Source organism: Nannobrachium achirus (assembly GCF_963921795.1).
Source record: "Nannobrachium achirus genome assembly, chromosome: 4".
Taxonomy (NCBI): Eukaryota; Metazoa; Chordata; class Actinopteri; order Myctophiformes; family Myctophidae; genus Nannobrachium; species Nannobrachium achirus.
In genome coordinates this window covers 67009189-67022087 of record NC_137813.1, presented here as the reverse complement: position 1 = coordinate 67022087, position 12899 = coordinate 67009189, and the positions used below count along the sequence as shown (strand labels likewise).

The 12899-nt window shown below is 42.4% G+C and overlaps 1 pseudogene across 1 annotated transcript in view; it reads left to right on the top strand.

Moving 5' to 3' along the window:
• LOC308283753 (class I histocompatibility antigen, F10 alpha chain-like) overlaps window positions 1–12899 on the top strand; it is a 313784-nt pseudogene that overhangs the window by 291493 nt on the left and 9392 nt on the right. The window lies entirely within an intron of this gene.

Genomic DNA, 12899 nt, shown 5'->3' with positions numbered 1-12899 from the left:
GGGCAGTCTGGGCACTTGGTGTGCTGGGGATATTGGACACCAAAACACTGTTGACACATGAGAAGTCTGATCACCAAAACGGAGTAGGCACGGAACTACTTTGTATGTGACATTTATGTATTCTTTTTGTTTTTGGTTTGTTGTCAACTATTTTCCAGTCTGGAGGATAGTGAACACAGCAGCATTCTCACATCCTCCTCTCCAGGGTTAGGAATTAAGATACTACTTCATTGAAAAATACCAAATAGAGTTTATTAGGATCCCCATGTGCATAACAACAGCTAATCGTACTGGAGTCCACACAAAACATCACATTCTACAAAACATACTGTAGGATAAAATCACATTTTAATTGTTATAATTAGTGTATGCGCTCGATATGGGTTCAGCCCCTAGTGGCGTGGACAAAACTCGGCACCTCTGGTTCCAGGTCTAAATGGGTTGAATTTAAAATGTTACAGAAAAGACAGTGATGAGGATGATTAAAATCCACACTCTCGTTAAAAACATAATGAAGCAACTACAACACTAAACATTCGGACTAAATTACTTGTGTCACGCAATTTAATTGATTAGAATTTAATGAAAAGGAGTTACATTTATTAGACATTTGGTGGATATTGTTTCAGATTTATAAATTATTTGTTTGAAATTGATTATTTTTTACTAATTATGTGGTTTAAATTGATCATTTTGCTCATTATGTGATTGATTTACATTTATTTATTATTTACTTGAATTTTGATTACTCTTTACTAACCATTTGAAATTGATTACTTTTAACTCATTTTGTGATTGGATTGATTTACATTTACTAATTATCTGAGTGAAATGAATCCATATTTACTTATTATCACATACACTTTAAACCTATTGAATTTTACTGATGTCACTTTGCTGCTATTTTTTATGTTTAATCTACTCAAAAAGGAAAAAAAAACCTTGAGTAGATCTGACCTAGTCATTAAAGTATGGTAAAAAAATGGAATTACGCAGAGAAGATTAGCGTGATGCACCATGCTAATCTTCTCAGTATTGCTCCACTTTTTAAATATAGAGTTGTAGCTAATACAACAGCACCCCTGTTTGTAGTTGTCAGTCTGGGCCATCCTAAGTCATGGTTTCCTGGGCTACATCCATGGCGATCATCTACAATACAATGTTGTTTTCTCTAACTAATCTTAATATAGTTAAAGCTATACTGTGTAAGTTGCTCAACTGGTGGTCTGTAGCAGTATAGCAAACCGCGGTCGCGTTTGCTTTTTTCGTCCGTTTTTCGCTCGCGGACCGGGCCGTCAGACCACCGCGTCCGCCTCGCCTCGCCGAGACGCTTTCAATGAGGTCTCCCGTGTCCTTCTACGAGCAGCGGTTGGAGAGTTACATGCTAGACTCCTCCAGTGTAAACACTGCAGTGTACTTCCTGAAGGCGTGTTTCCTAAGCCCACCAGAGAGCCCGGCAGTGTATGTTCTGCGCTGTGATTGGCCGGCAGTGTATAACCCTCGCTGTGATTGGCCGGTAGTGTGATGACGCAATTTTTCCGCGAAAACCGGTCCCGGGCAGGGATCATAGAAAACATATAAAGAGAAGGCTTTAGAAGCTGAAAATAACGGAGTGGGGGTTCTAAAACTTTAGCGATTTAACAGCTAGGACCATTTTAAGATTTGTTTTATAAAAAAAGTTACATGGTACAACTTTAAGAATAGAAATGTCTGTAAAATATCTGTATAGGTCCACAGTTGCATGCTGGGTAACTATGGGTCAGATTTGGTGTTCACTAACAAAAGGTGATTAACATCTAAGACATCCAGTGAGTAAATTCTACCCATTTTTGGCATCTATGACATAAGTGACAGATTTAACTAAATTCTACTCAATAATTGAGAGCTGATTTTATTCAAACAAATTGTGTAAAATGCAATTAATAATTCATTAAAATGTATGAATAAATCTGCTTCTCCCTGAGTAAAACCTACATTATTTCTGCATTGAAATTACTCAAAAATACTATTGCATTCAACTCAATGATAACCACCAGATTTTATTCAAAGACAATTGAGTAAAATACAGTACATTAATAGTTTAATTCAGCTCTATTTAATTGTAAACTGCACATAGTCCTCTTTAACACATTGGCCGCCATTTTAACATTGACTGTATGGCTCTCCTGCCATTTTGTTTAACAAAAAAATTTATATATATTTTTTTATATTGACATTTTTCCTAAATTCTGTGTTTTTTCGACAATGTCTTACAGTACCTGAAAAGAAAGAAGACAACCTCTAGTCTCACCAAAAAATAAAAAAATAAAATAAAAAGCTTTTTTTTCTATAGTTGCAGCCATCTCAAAATAGCCATTTTTGACCAAAATCCAGCTCTAATTGATAAAACTGGAGATATTGACCTTTTTGTGATCGATCGCTTTTCAAGTGGATAATTCAGTTGATATTTGTATTTATGGCGTCAGGCACTTATCAGATAAGTTTACTAGTGTAATAAGTGTAATTGTGTAATAGGGCAATAACTGGAATAGTGTAATAGGGCTGTAATAGGTCACCTCTTGCCCTTAGGGCGTCATACTGACTTCACACAAATATAAATAAGCTTTTTACCTTTTATTCAGCATTCAAGTGTTTTATTTTGCACAGATCACATTTTCACACACACACACACACACACACACACACACACACACACACACACACACACACACACACACACACACACACACACACTTATAACGTATAACTTTATATAAGGCAAGGCCTATGTGTATAACTGTAAATATGTTCCCCATATTCAACTGTTTTTATGTATTTGTGGCACTTGCTTTGGCGATGTAAACGTAGCCTATGTTTTCTCATGCCAATAACGTTCCTTTGAATTGAATCGCTCTCATGCTCTGACAGAGCATGAGAGCAGCTCTCTTGATGTGCGCAAACTACTGGCTTGCCTCGGTGGCTTGGTAGAGAACTGATAGCAATCAAGTTACTCTGCTTGTTGGTGATCCGGCCTGGGTCTATACCGGATGCGGAAACGTGTCTTGCATGCATGTGAGTGTTACATAACCGGATACAGTAGGCGGGCTTTAGAGCGGAACAGACTGCAGCGATCACATACGCCCAGTGGTGATATTGCCTCAGGCGCGAGCTCGTTTCCTTCCTTCACGGCTTCAGGCTGCAAGGACTTGTTGCGCGGCACGCCTCAAACACGCGCACATGCGCGATTGCGCGTGCACGCCATAGGGACGCACGCAGGAGCATATCAGCCAAGTGAGCAGGAAGAGTCTTCTAGCCTATTTAAACTAACTGTTACAGTTAGTTTAGGTTAGGAGGATGGAAACAACAGTAACTTACTGACAATGACGATCGCCGTGTTTTCGTTTCTTCCCTGTTGGATTCCACTGTCGCGACGCGTTGTAGATCTGCTATTTTCACTCCTTTTTTTTTGTTCCACCGCTGGGAGTTTGGACGCGACCCTTTCCTGATAACTGGAATATAATACACCTAGAACAACTCCTCCATCAGGCTCCATGGTCGCGCTTGGATGCGAGGCGTTGTGTGCTTGCAGATCTGCTATTTTCACCAGTTTTGTTACATACCGATGGAAGTTATATGGACGCAACACGTTGCTTTTCTTCAGACAATGGTCGCCTGATTGAGGACTCCGCCGGGGGGGGGGGGGATATTTTCTCCTCTCCACTCCCGTAGCAGGGCTTGAAGATCGGTTGGTGGTGACTGGACCGGCCGACTGCATCTTGTCCAGTAGGTGATTGTGTTGTTTGTAACCTCGGCCTCGCCTCACCAGGCTTTCTATACGTTGTGTTTGTACACTTTGTAGTGGGCTGAGGATCTGTTCCAACTGGGTGTCGGTGCTGGGCCCTGGGTACAAGGATTCACTGCGGGCCCCCCATGAATTTTCTACATAGGGGGATTTAAAAAATAGATATATACAAGCTCACAGCATGGCACCGAGTGTCGCGCTGCAAGCTTGTAGATCTGCTATTTTTCAATAGCAAAAGTATAAAATAATGAAGCCCCTTCCACCTTGGGCCCTAGTAACTCAGACTCGTCCCACTTTTCCCTTGTGACGCTCCTGCTGATCTGATCTTCTGATCTTCGTTGTTGTCTGGCTGCCTGGGACATAATATTTTGTTGTCGAGACTTTGGGGGTTATGATGAAGCTGTGTGTTGTTGGCCAATGAGGCAGGTCATGGCTTTCCAAGTGAACATTTTACTGGATTTTGTTTGATTTGTGCAAAATGGTCTCAGATCCAGCTGCTCCGTTGTCGCTTCTGCCAGCCCCTTCACCAGGCATGTACACACATAGACATCAAAGGGGGCTTGAGCCCCTGCCCCTGAGGGCTGCATTCAATAGAATTGTCCACCAAAAGGCCCCTTTAGAAATGTCAGCCCCTGCCTCTCTAAATATTCTCTGCACATCCCTGCCCCACATCCCTTTACATGCGTGTGGCCAGTGTGCCGCTGATTGCACTCTGCGGGCTGCGCTCTGCCACGCTAAATGCATTCACTGTGGTTTATTGGGAGTTTTATTCATTTCTATTGAGATTTATACGTTATTACACTCTTGTTTTCAAACACACTTACTGTGATGAGTGATATCTTTGGTTCGTTATATGACTGAAAGCTCAAACTTTTTCACGGGCTGCAGAATAATGTAATTAAACATTACATTATATAAAAGCAAATTCTCGGGACTATCGGGCCTGGCGGGGAGCGACATTGGAATTTTCTCGTGACTATCGGGGGAGGCGGCCAATGAGTTAATGTGTGTAATTTACTCACTCCAGTCCGACTTTTTACAGTGAAGGTATTGTAAACACTACAATAAAAGAATAATTTCAAGGAGACGACTAATTATAAGGAGGTAAGTGCAGACAACAAACTTAAATTACACTTAAAAAAAAAAAAAAAAAAAAAGAATATATATATATATATATATATATATATACCACTGGTAAAGAAGAAAGATTGCAATATCAGAGTGTTGGTCGATCCACCATCATTATCATAATGACTGGATAATCAGTCAAAAATATCAGGGAGGTTCAGCTCATGTAAATATTTAAAAAAAGGTTCCCCATCTGAAAAGATTTTCAAGGAGTATAAAGGAATCCCACGTGTTATGGTGTTTACATTTTCAAAGAATGTCAAGATGTTTTGAAAATATATTATATATAAAAGACGAAGATACTGTATAGGGCCCTTTCATTCACGTCATTCACAAGGGTGACTAGATGTCTCTTATGTAATTACAGTGGTCTTCTTTGAGAAAATTATGTATTGTCATTTGTAAATTGTTAAACCAAATTACATCAATACCTTGACCGGTACAACTGTCATTGAATAGAAAGCAATGTTTATTTGCCATTATGCTGTTTTATCATGAACATATTGGCACGTGAACTGGACTTTTGATGTACATTTTTCTAAGCAAAATGTTGTATTCAGGGGAAGGGGGGACTCGGCTTCAGACATCAGTATAAGGGGGACTGCAGCCAAAAAAGTTTGAGAACCACTGATCTAGGGTGGCGTGATGTCAGTCCAGGGGTGACGCAGAATAATTCAATAATATTTGGAATTCATCAAAATCACTTCAGTTTAACCACTTAGACCCTCTATGCTTAGTAAAATACACCTGATTTGCACTGTACTTGATATGTTCTTTTTTTCATCTACCCCAACTCTCTTCACCAAAAATAGCTGATTTACAAGATCACTTGTAGATCTTGTAGATCGGCTATTTTTGGTTAACCTTCCACCAGAATAGGGATGCTGGGGTTCAAGTGGTTAAACATCAAGTATAAAGTTATTTTCAGTCAGTTCTGATGGAAGCGGATATTTCACCGTGACATATTGTATCTCGGGGAGAAAGATGTGTATATTTACGTAGCGTAATATGATACTGTATAAGATTCTACAAAAATAACAGTGTTTATGTTTTATATGTAATTTGTGTCCAGTCTGGCTTCTGGGCCAAGGTGATTTGGAGCTGTACAATTCTTTCACTTGCTATTCTGGGATAAATTATATAAATAAAATGTATTTGTATAACCAACTAGGTTTTGGGGTGTTGAAACATGGTTAATTTGACTTTTTCTTTGGCACATGAAATACCGTAAAAGCCTAAATTGTGATCAATGGTGTTTAGAATCTGCATCGTAAAAGGTTCTGTTGAGTTGAGCAAGCTTTATATAGTTCAACACTTTACATTTTCCCCCAATAAGTTGTCCACTCCAACTCCTGAGCCACTAGCTGCCAAGTAGTTGTAAATATCAAATCACATTTTAATTGTTATATTCAGTGTATGCTGTGACTGTTGATGTTTCTAAAGGGACAGGCTGGTTAACTGGTAGAATAAACCTCATCAGCATTATGTTGTCATTACTGTACAATGTCTTATAGCTCTGTTCTAACTGAGAGTACAGTATGTGTATGTAAACACATATTAAACTATTTAACATGGAGAAATACATGTTACCAGTCAGTCAACTGTCTTGGTTTGTTCTTCATCACTACATTATATACAAAAAGGCACAAAAAAACAGATGCATTCTGGACCAAATATAACCAAGATAAGAGTAAAGTGACAATATGTATGTGGAATATTGGTTCATACAGAAATATAATTGATCACCTTTATTCAACCAGATTCTGTAAATAATAGCCTATTTTGTTACTTGTATATAATAGCAATCATCTGTTGATCAGTAATACTGTATGCACCACATTTGCTTTCTTTTAAGGACCACTTCACCTCTGGGACAACCAGATCTATTTAATTGTTGTTTGGGACACGATCAACACAATCCTGAGTAGTTTTGTTGTGTTCAATCTGTGTTTTTAGATATTTTAGTATTTCAGCATGCTACAAAGCATCATATCATATGATGCATCAGATGATGCAATATCATGCTACAAAACATCATATGAAATACTAAAATATCTCAAACAGATCTCAGATTGAACACAAAAAAGTAACTCAGGATTGTGTTGAATGTGTCCCAAACAACAATAAAACAAGATCTGGATAGAGTTCTCAACGGGTCTGAAAATTAAGGCCCGGCCCTAACTGGGCCCTAACTGGGCCTACCCGACGCTCGCCCGACCCGACCAATTAGAGTAAACTATAAGCCCGACACCCTAGAGCACCAGAGAAAACAAGTAGCGACAGTGGCTTAAATTATAGCAGAGTGGAAGTGATGCTGCGTGCCTGTACAATGTAATTTATATTGTGTACTTCAATGGTTGCGTGACATCAGCTGCAGCACAGACTCAGTGCAAAGTAACAAGTTAAAAACGCATTCAGACAACTATACAAGCACACTCAAGAGTCTAGACTACATTTTAAACATGCACATTGCACACACAAATTTCACACCGATCTTTTTGACCACTGACCAGACCTATTGGCTACTTGTCACAGTGGATGAACAACAGTGCGTCTACGGTGTCTGGATCAAGACGGGTTCTCCTTTCTTCAATAGTACGGCCTGCCGCACTGAAAACCCTCTCGCTGCTACTGCTGCTGGCCGGGATACACAGAACCTGCCATGCAAACTGAGCGAGCCTGGGAAAAACCCAGCTGTTTGCATTCCACCAGCCCAACAGATCCTTGTCGTCACTCTGCTTTGACGTTGTTGGCCTTTGACGCAAATAGCTCTCCACCTCATCCTCCTCAGTTTCTTCTCCTCCAAAACTGTTCTCCCACTCGTCAAACTCAGACTCAGTTGGATCTGCAGCAGCAGCAGCAGCACCCAACGTATCATCGCTCCCCTCCTCTTCTCCCATTTCTGCCGTCTCCTCTGGTGATGGAGCTGCGGCAGCAGCCGCTGCCAGACGGGACTTCACGTACTGGTGAACCTGTGCCCTTTCCTCGATAGAAAGCATGCGGAGCTGGTTGAATTTGGGGTGGAGAAATGTTGCAGCCTTGTGGAGATCGTGAATGTACAGCTTCTTGTCCAGCCACTGCGCATGGCGCTGGCGCACAAAGGCTTGCTCTGGTGCGTCTTGAACCTTTGGCTCACAGTGACGCTTCAGCCTTTCTGCCCACAGGATGACAAGATGCAGCGTGACATATTTTTCCCCCTCCATTTCTCGCTGCGCATCCCAAAAGAGCTTGAGGAAGGCCACTAGAAAGGCGAAGAAAAACAACATGACTAAAAGTACAATAGACACATTTTGTATCATTTTGGTATATACATTTTAACAGTATAAACAAAGCCTACCTCACTAGGGCTTTTGCTGCAGCCAGTGTTTCGGCGATGTCAGGGGCATTCTCAGCAAGTGCGTCATCGTTGTCAAGGCCATGCTTGAGCACTGTATTGAGGACATGATCCTGGCAGTCAAGCCTGGTGTAGGTCTGAAGGGCTTTGATCATATTCAATCCCTGGTCAGTCACCCAAACAATTTGGCTCAAAGACATTGGGTCCAGTCCAAACTTTGTCACCAGGAGCTTGACTATCTCCCGTTTGATGTTGTCCCCCGTCTTTTTCTAATCCACTGGGAACATGGCCGTGGTCAGATTTTTTGCAATCAATGCGAACTCTCCCGTTACAAAATGGCATGTAATGGCTAGATAACTAACTTTCCGGAAATCATCTGTCCACATGTCAGATGACATGCCGACCGTGCCTCCGTTTTTCAGATGAGTTTTCAACTTGTCTAACAGGGCTCATCTTTTCTCCTCAGCAATGGCCTTGCAGTATGTGGATATGGTGTTTGCGCAAGGAAGAACGGACGCGGCAGGTACTTTACCGTGCGTGGCCCCGACATTAATTAGCTCCTGGGCTAATTAATTCCTCGAAGCCTTTTCCTTCCACAAAATAAAATGGCCTGATGTCCTTTGCACAGAATGAGACGCATCTTTTTGTCACAGCCTGCTTGGTCTTGAGTGGGACAGTATCAGCACTCTTTTCAACAAATGCTTCCATTGACGGCTGCCCTGATGTGGAGGGTTTAGGGCCTTGTGTTGCGGGACACGAATGCTCCATGTGACGATTCATGGACGACGTGCATGTCGTCTTGCTGTTGTAGCTAAGCACCGTTTTGCATTTTAAACACTGGACAAAGTCCAACGCCTTGCCTTGAGAGTCTACAACCACTTTGAAACTCTGCCATGCTTTAGCCTTCCCTCCCTCCTTCGTAGACAGACTAAATTCGCCTTTCACAAGTTTTTTCTTTATTGTCTCCGCATCCATCTTCTCTCCGTATCCGACTCCTTTCACACTCTGACTGACCTGTCGCCCACACATCGCGCATCATCTCTCACATTCCTCTCTGCCACTGTGTAAGTGTGTATGTCCCTCTCTGATGCAGCGCTGCGCGCTAGTCTCTCTCGCTCCATTATAAAAACCCAATCATTTGTTAGAATCCGAGCCTGTCAAGGCAGCACCAGACGGGACTTCACGTACTGGTGAACCTGTGCCCTTTCCTCGATAGAAAGCATGCGGAGCTGGTTGAATTTGGGGTGGAGAAATGTTGCAGCCTTGTGGAGATCGTGAATGTACAGCTTCTTGTCCAGCCACTGCGCATGGCGCTGGCGCACAAAGGCTTGCTCTGGTGCGTCTTGAACCTTTGGCTCACAGTGACGCTTCAGCCTTTCTGCCCACAGGATGACAAGATGCAGCGTGACATATTTTTCCCCCTCCATTTCTCGCTGCGCATCCCAAAAGAGCTTGAGGAAGGCCACTAGAAAGGCGAAGAAAAACAACATGACTAAAAGTACAATAGACACATTTTGTATCATTTTGGTATATACATTTTAACAGTATAAACAAAGCCTACCTCACTAGGGCTTTTGCTGCAGCCAGTGTTTCGGCGATGTCAGGGGCATTCTCAGCAAGTGCGTCATCGTTGTCAAGGCCATGCTTGAGCACTGTATTGAGGACATGATCCTGGCAGTCAAGCCTGGTGTAGGTCTGAAGGGCTTTGATCATATTCAATCCCTGGTCAGTCACCCAAACAATTTGGCTCAAAGACATTGGGTCCAGTCCAAACTTTGTCACCAGGAGCTTGACTATCTCCCGTTTGATGTTGTCCCCCGTCTTTTTCTAATCCACTGGGAACATGGCCGTGGTCAGATTTTTTGCAATCAATGCGAACTCTCCCGTTACAAAATGGCATGTAATGGCTAGATAACTAACTTTCCGGAAATCATCTGTCCACATGTCAGATGACATGCCGACCGTGCCTCCGTTTTTCAGATGAGTTTTCAACTTGTCTAACAGGGCTCATCTTTTCTCCTCAGCAATGGCCTTGCAGTATGTGGATATGGTGTTTGCGCAAGGAAGAACGGACGCGGCAGGTACTTTACCGTGCGTGGCCCCGACATTAATTAGCTCCTGGGCTAATTAATTCCTCGAAGCCTTTTCCTTCCACAAAATAAAATGGCCTGATGTCCTTTGCACAGAATGAGACGCATCTTTTTGTCACAGCCTGCTTGGTCTTGAGTGGGACAGTATCAGCACTCTTTTCAACAAATGCTTCCATTGACGGCTGCCCTGATGTGGAGGGTTTAGGGCCTTGTGTTGCGGGACACGAATGCTCCATGTGACGATTCATGGACGACGTGCATGTCGTCTTGCTGTTGTAGCTAAGCACCGTTTTGCATTTTAAACACTGGACAAAGTCCAACGCCTTGCCTTGAGAGTCTACAACCACTTTGAAACTCTGCCATGCTTTAGCCTTCCCTCCCTCCTTCGTAGACAGACTAAATTCGCCTTTCACAAGTTTTTTCTTTATTGTCTCCGCATCCATCTTCTCTCCGTATCCGACTCCTTTCACACTCTGACTGACCTGTCGCCCACACATCGCGCATCATCTCTCACATTCCTCTCTGCCACTGTGTAAGTGTGTATGTCCCTCTCTGATGCAGCGCTGCGCGCTAGTCTCTCTCGCTCCATTATAAAAACCCAATCATTTGTTAGAATCCGAGCCTGTCAAGGCAGCACCACACAACACAGACAGCACGGTCTGCTGTTCATAATTAATACATTAATACACACAGACAGATTGACAGAAAATAATTATTACCAGTAAGACTCCCTAATCGGGATCTCCACAAATATCACAACCTCCACCTCTCACGTCATACGGGTAGCCATAGTTACACCTGGAATGTTGAATCTCCATATATGGAGATAACCTACGCATCACACAAAGTCTGACCTCACCAGCCCATACTTGGGCATGGACGACTTATATCTCCATATACGGAGATGGCCATATATGGAGATACGATGACATCACAGAGTCCACAGCTGATGATGTGGCGTGATGTCATACAATACACAAACAAGCCCTATATAAAGGGGCAATTCTCACCAGGGAAGAGAGCATTGCCTGGAATGTTGAATCTCCATATATGGAGATAACCTACGCATCACACAAAGTCTGACCTCACCAGCCCATACTTGGGCATGGACGACTTATATCTCCATATACGGAGATGGCCATATATGGAGATACGATGACATCACAGAGTCCACAGCTGATGATGTGGCGTGATGTCATACAATAAACAAACAAGCCCTATATACTGATGCGATACGATGACATCACAGAGTCCACAGCTGATGATGTGGCGTGATGTCATACAATAAACAAACAAGCCCTATATACTGATGCGGAGATATGAGCAGGGCAAAGGTGTGACGTGTGACGTGTGACCGACCGACGGACGGACGGCCGGTGGAGGTTTTCATAGTAAACTGCTCCCTGGCGGTCGCAATTATAAAAAAAAAATGAAAACAAAAAATGAAAAAAACTGTCCCCCAGCAGCGCCACCCGACGACCGCCCGGCCCGACCAATTAGCATATATTTCAGGCCCTACCCTACTCGAAAGTCGGGTCGGGTCGGGTACCCGTCGGGTTTGGGCAGACTTTGAGAACTCTAAGGAGAACACATGCTATTGGCTGGAGACTTGCAGAGAGACTCACCGCGCCTGCCCATCTGCCTACACTAAACTGTCCGCGTTAGGTTAGAGTGACCCAAGGTGACATCACATTTTTGTCTTCCTAAATGTCTCTAGTTTACGTTTTGGTATGATAACCCTTTCTGAGAAGTAGCTTAATTGATGTTATCACCCGCTAGAGTCGGTGTCCCATTAACTTTACTATAGGCCTACAGGGAAAAAAAGGGAAAAAATAATCTGCTATAAGTAGCATATGAGGGGTCAAACTAGGGTTTTTTCATTATTCTGAATCCATTGCAAGCATCTGTTTAGCACAAAAAACATTCCTTGCGCTAAAAACAACGCTTTAGTGGTTTGAAAAAGGGATGAAAGGTGATGAGTCATCACTTGTCACACGTTTGAGGGGGGCGTTTTAGACCAAGGAATGTTTTTTGTGCAAAACAGATGCTTGCAATGGATCCAGAATCATGAAAAACCCCTAGTTTGACCCCTCATAGTATGCTACTTAAAGCAGATTCATTTTTAGCTTTTTTTCCCCTGTATAGAAAAGTTAATGGGACACCGACTCTAGCGGGTGATAACATCAATTAAGCTACTTCTCAGAAAGGGTTATCATACCAAAATATAAACTAGAGACATGTACGAAGAAGAAAATCCCAAAAAATTACGGTCACCTTGGGTGGTACCAAAATTTGTATTAGCCCCTGTACTATTGTTAGCCTTCTGGTTGGTCCCTGACTGACCAACTAGCAGGCTCTATCTGCCTTGTTCCGCCCTCGTTCTGCCTTTTTTATGAATGAGAAATAAAAACATTTAATAACATGCTGAGTCACTATACTGCCACTGAGCAGCTCCATTTTACTGAAACCAAGTTTGAAATTAGAATTGAACACACAGAATAACAATACGAAGCAACTGAATCAAAATGGTAGTGGAAGGAGTGTCCCACCGAGTATTCCTCTTCAA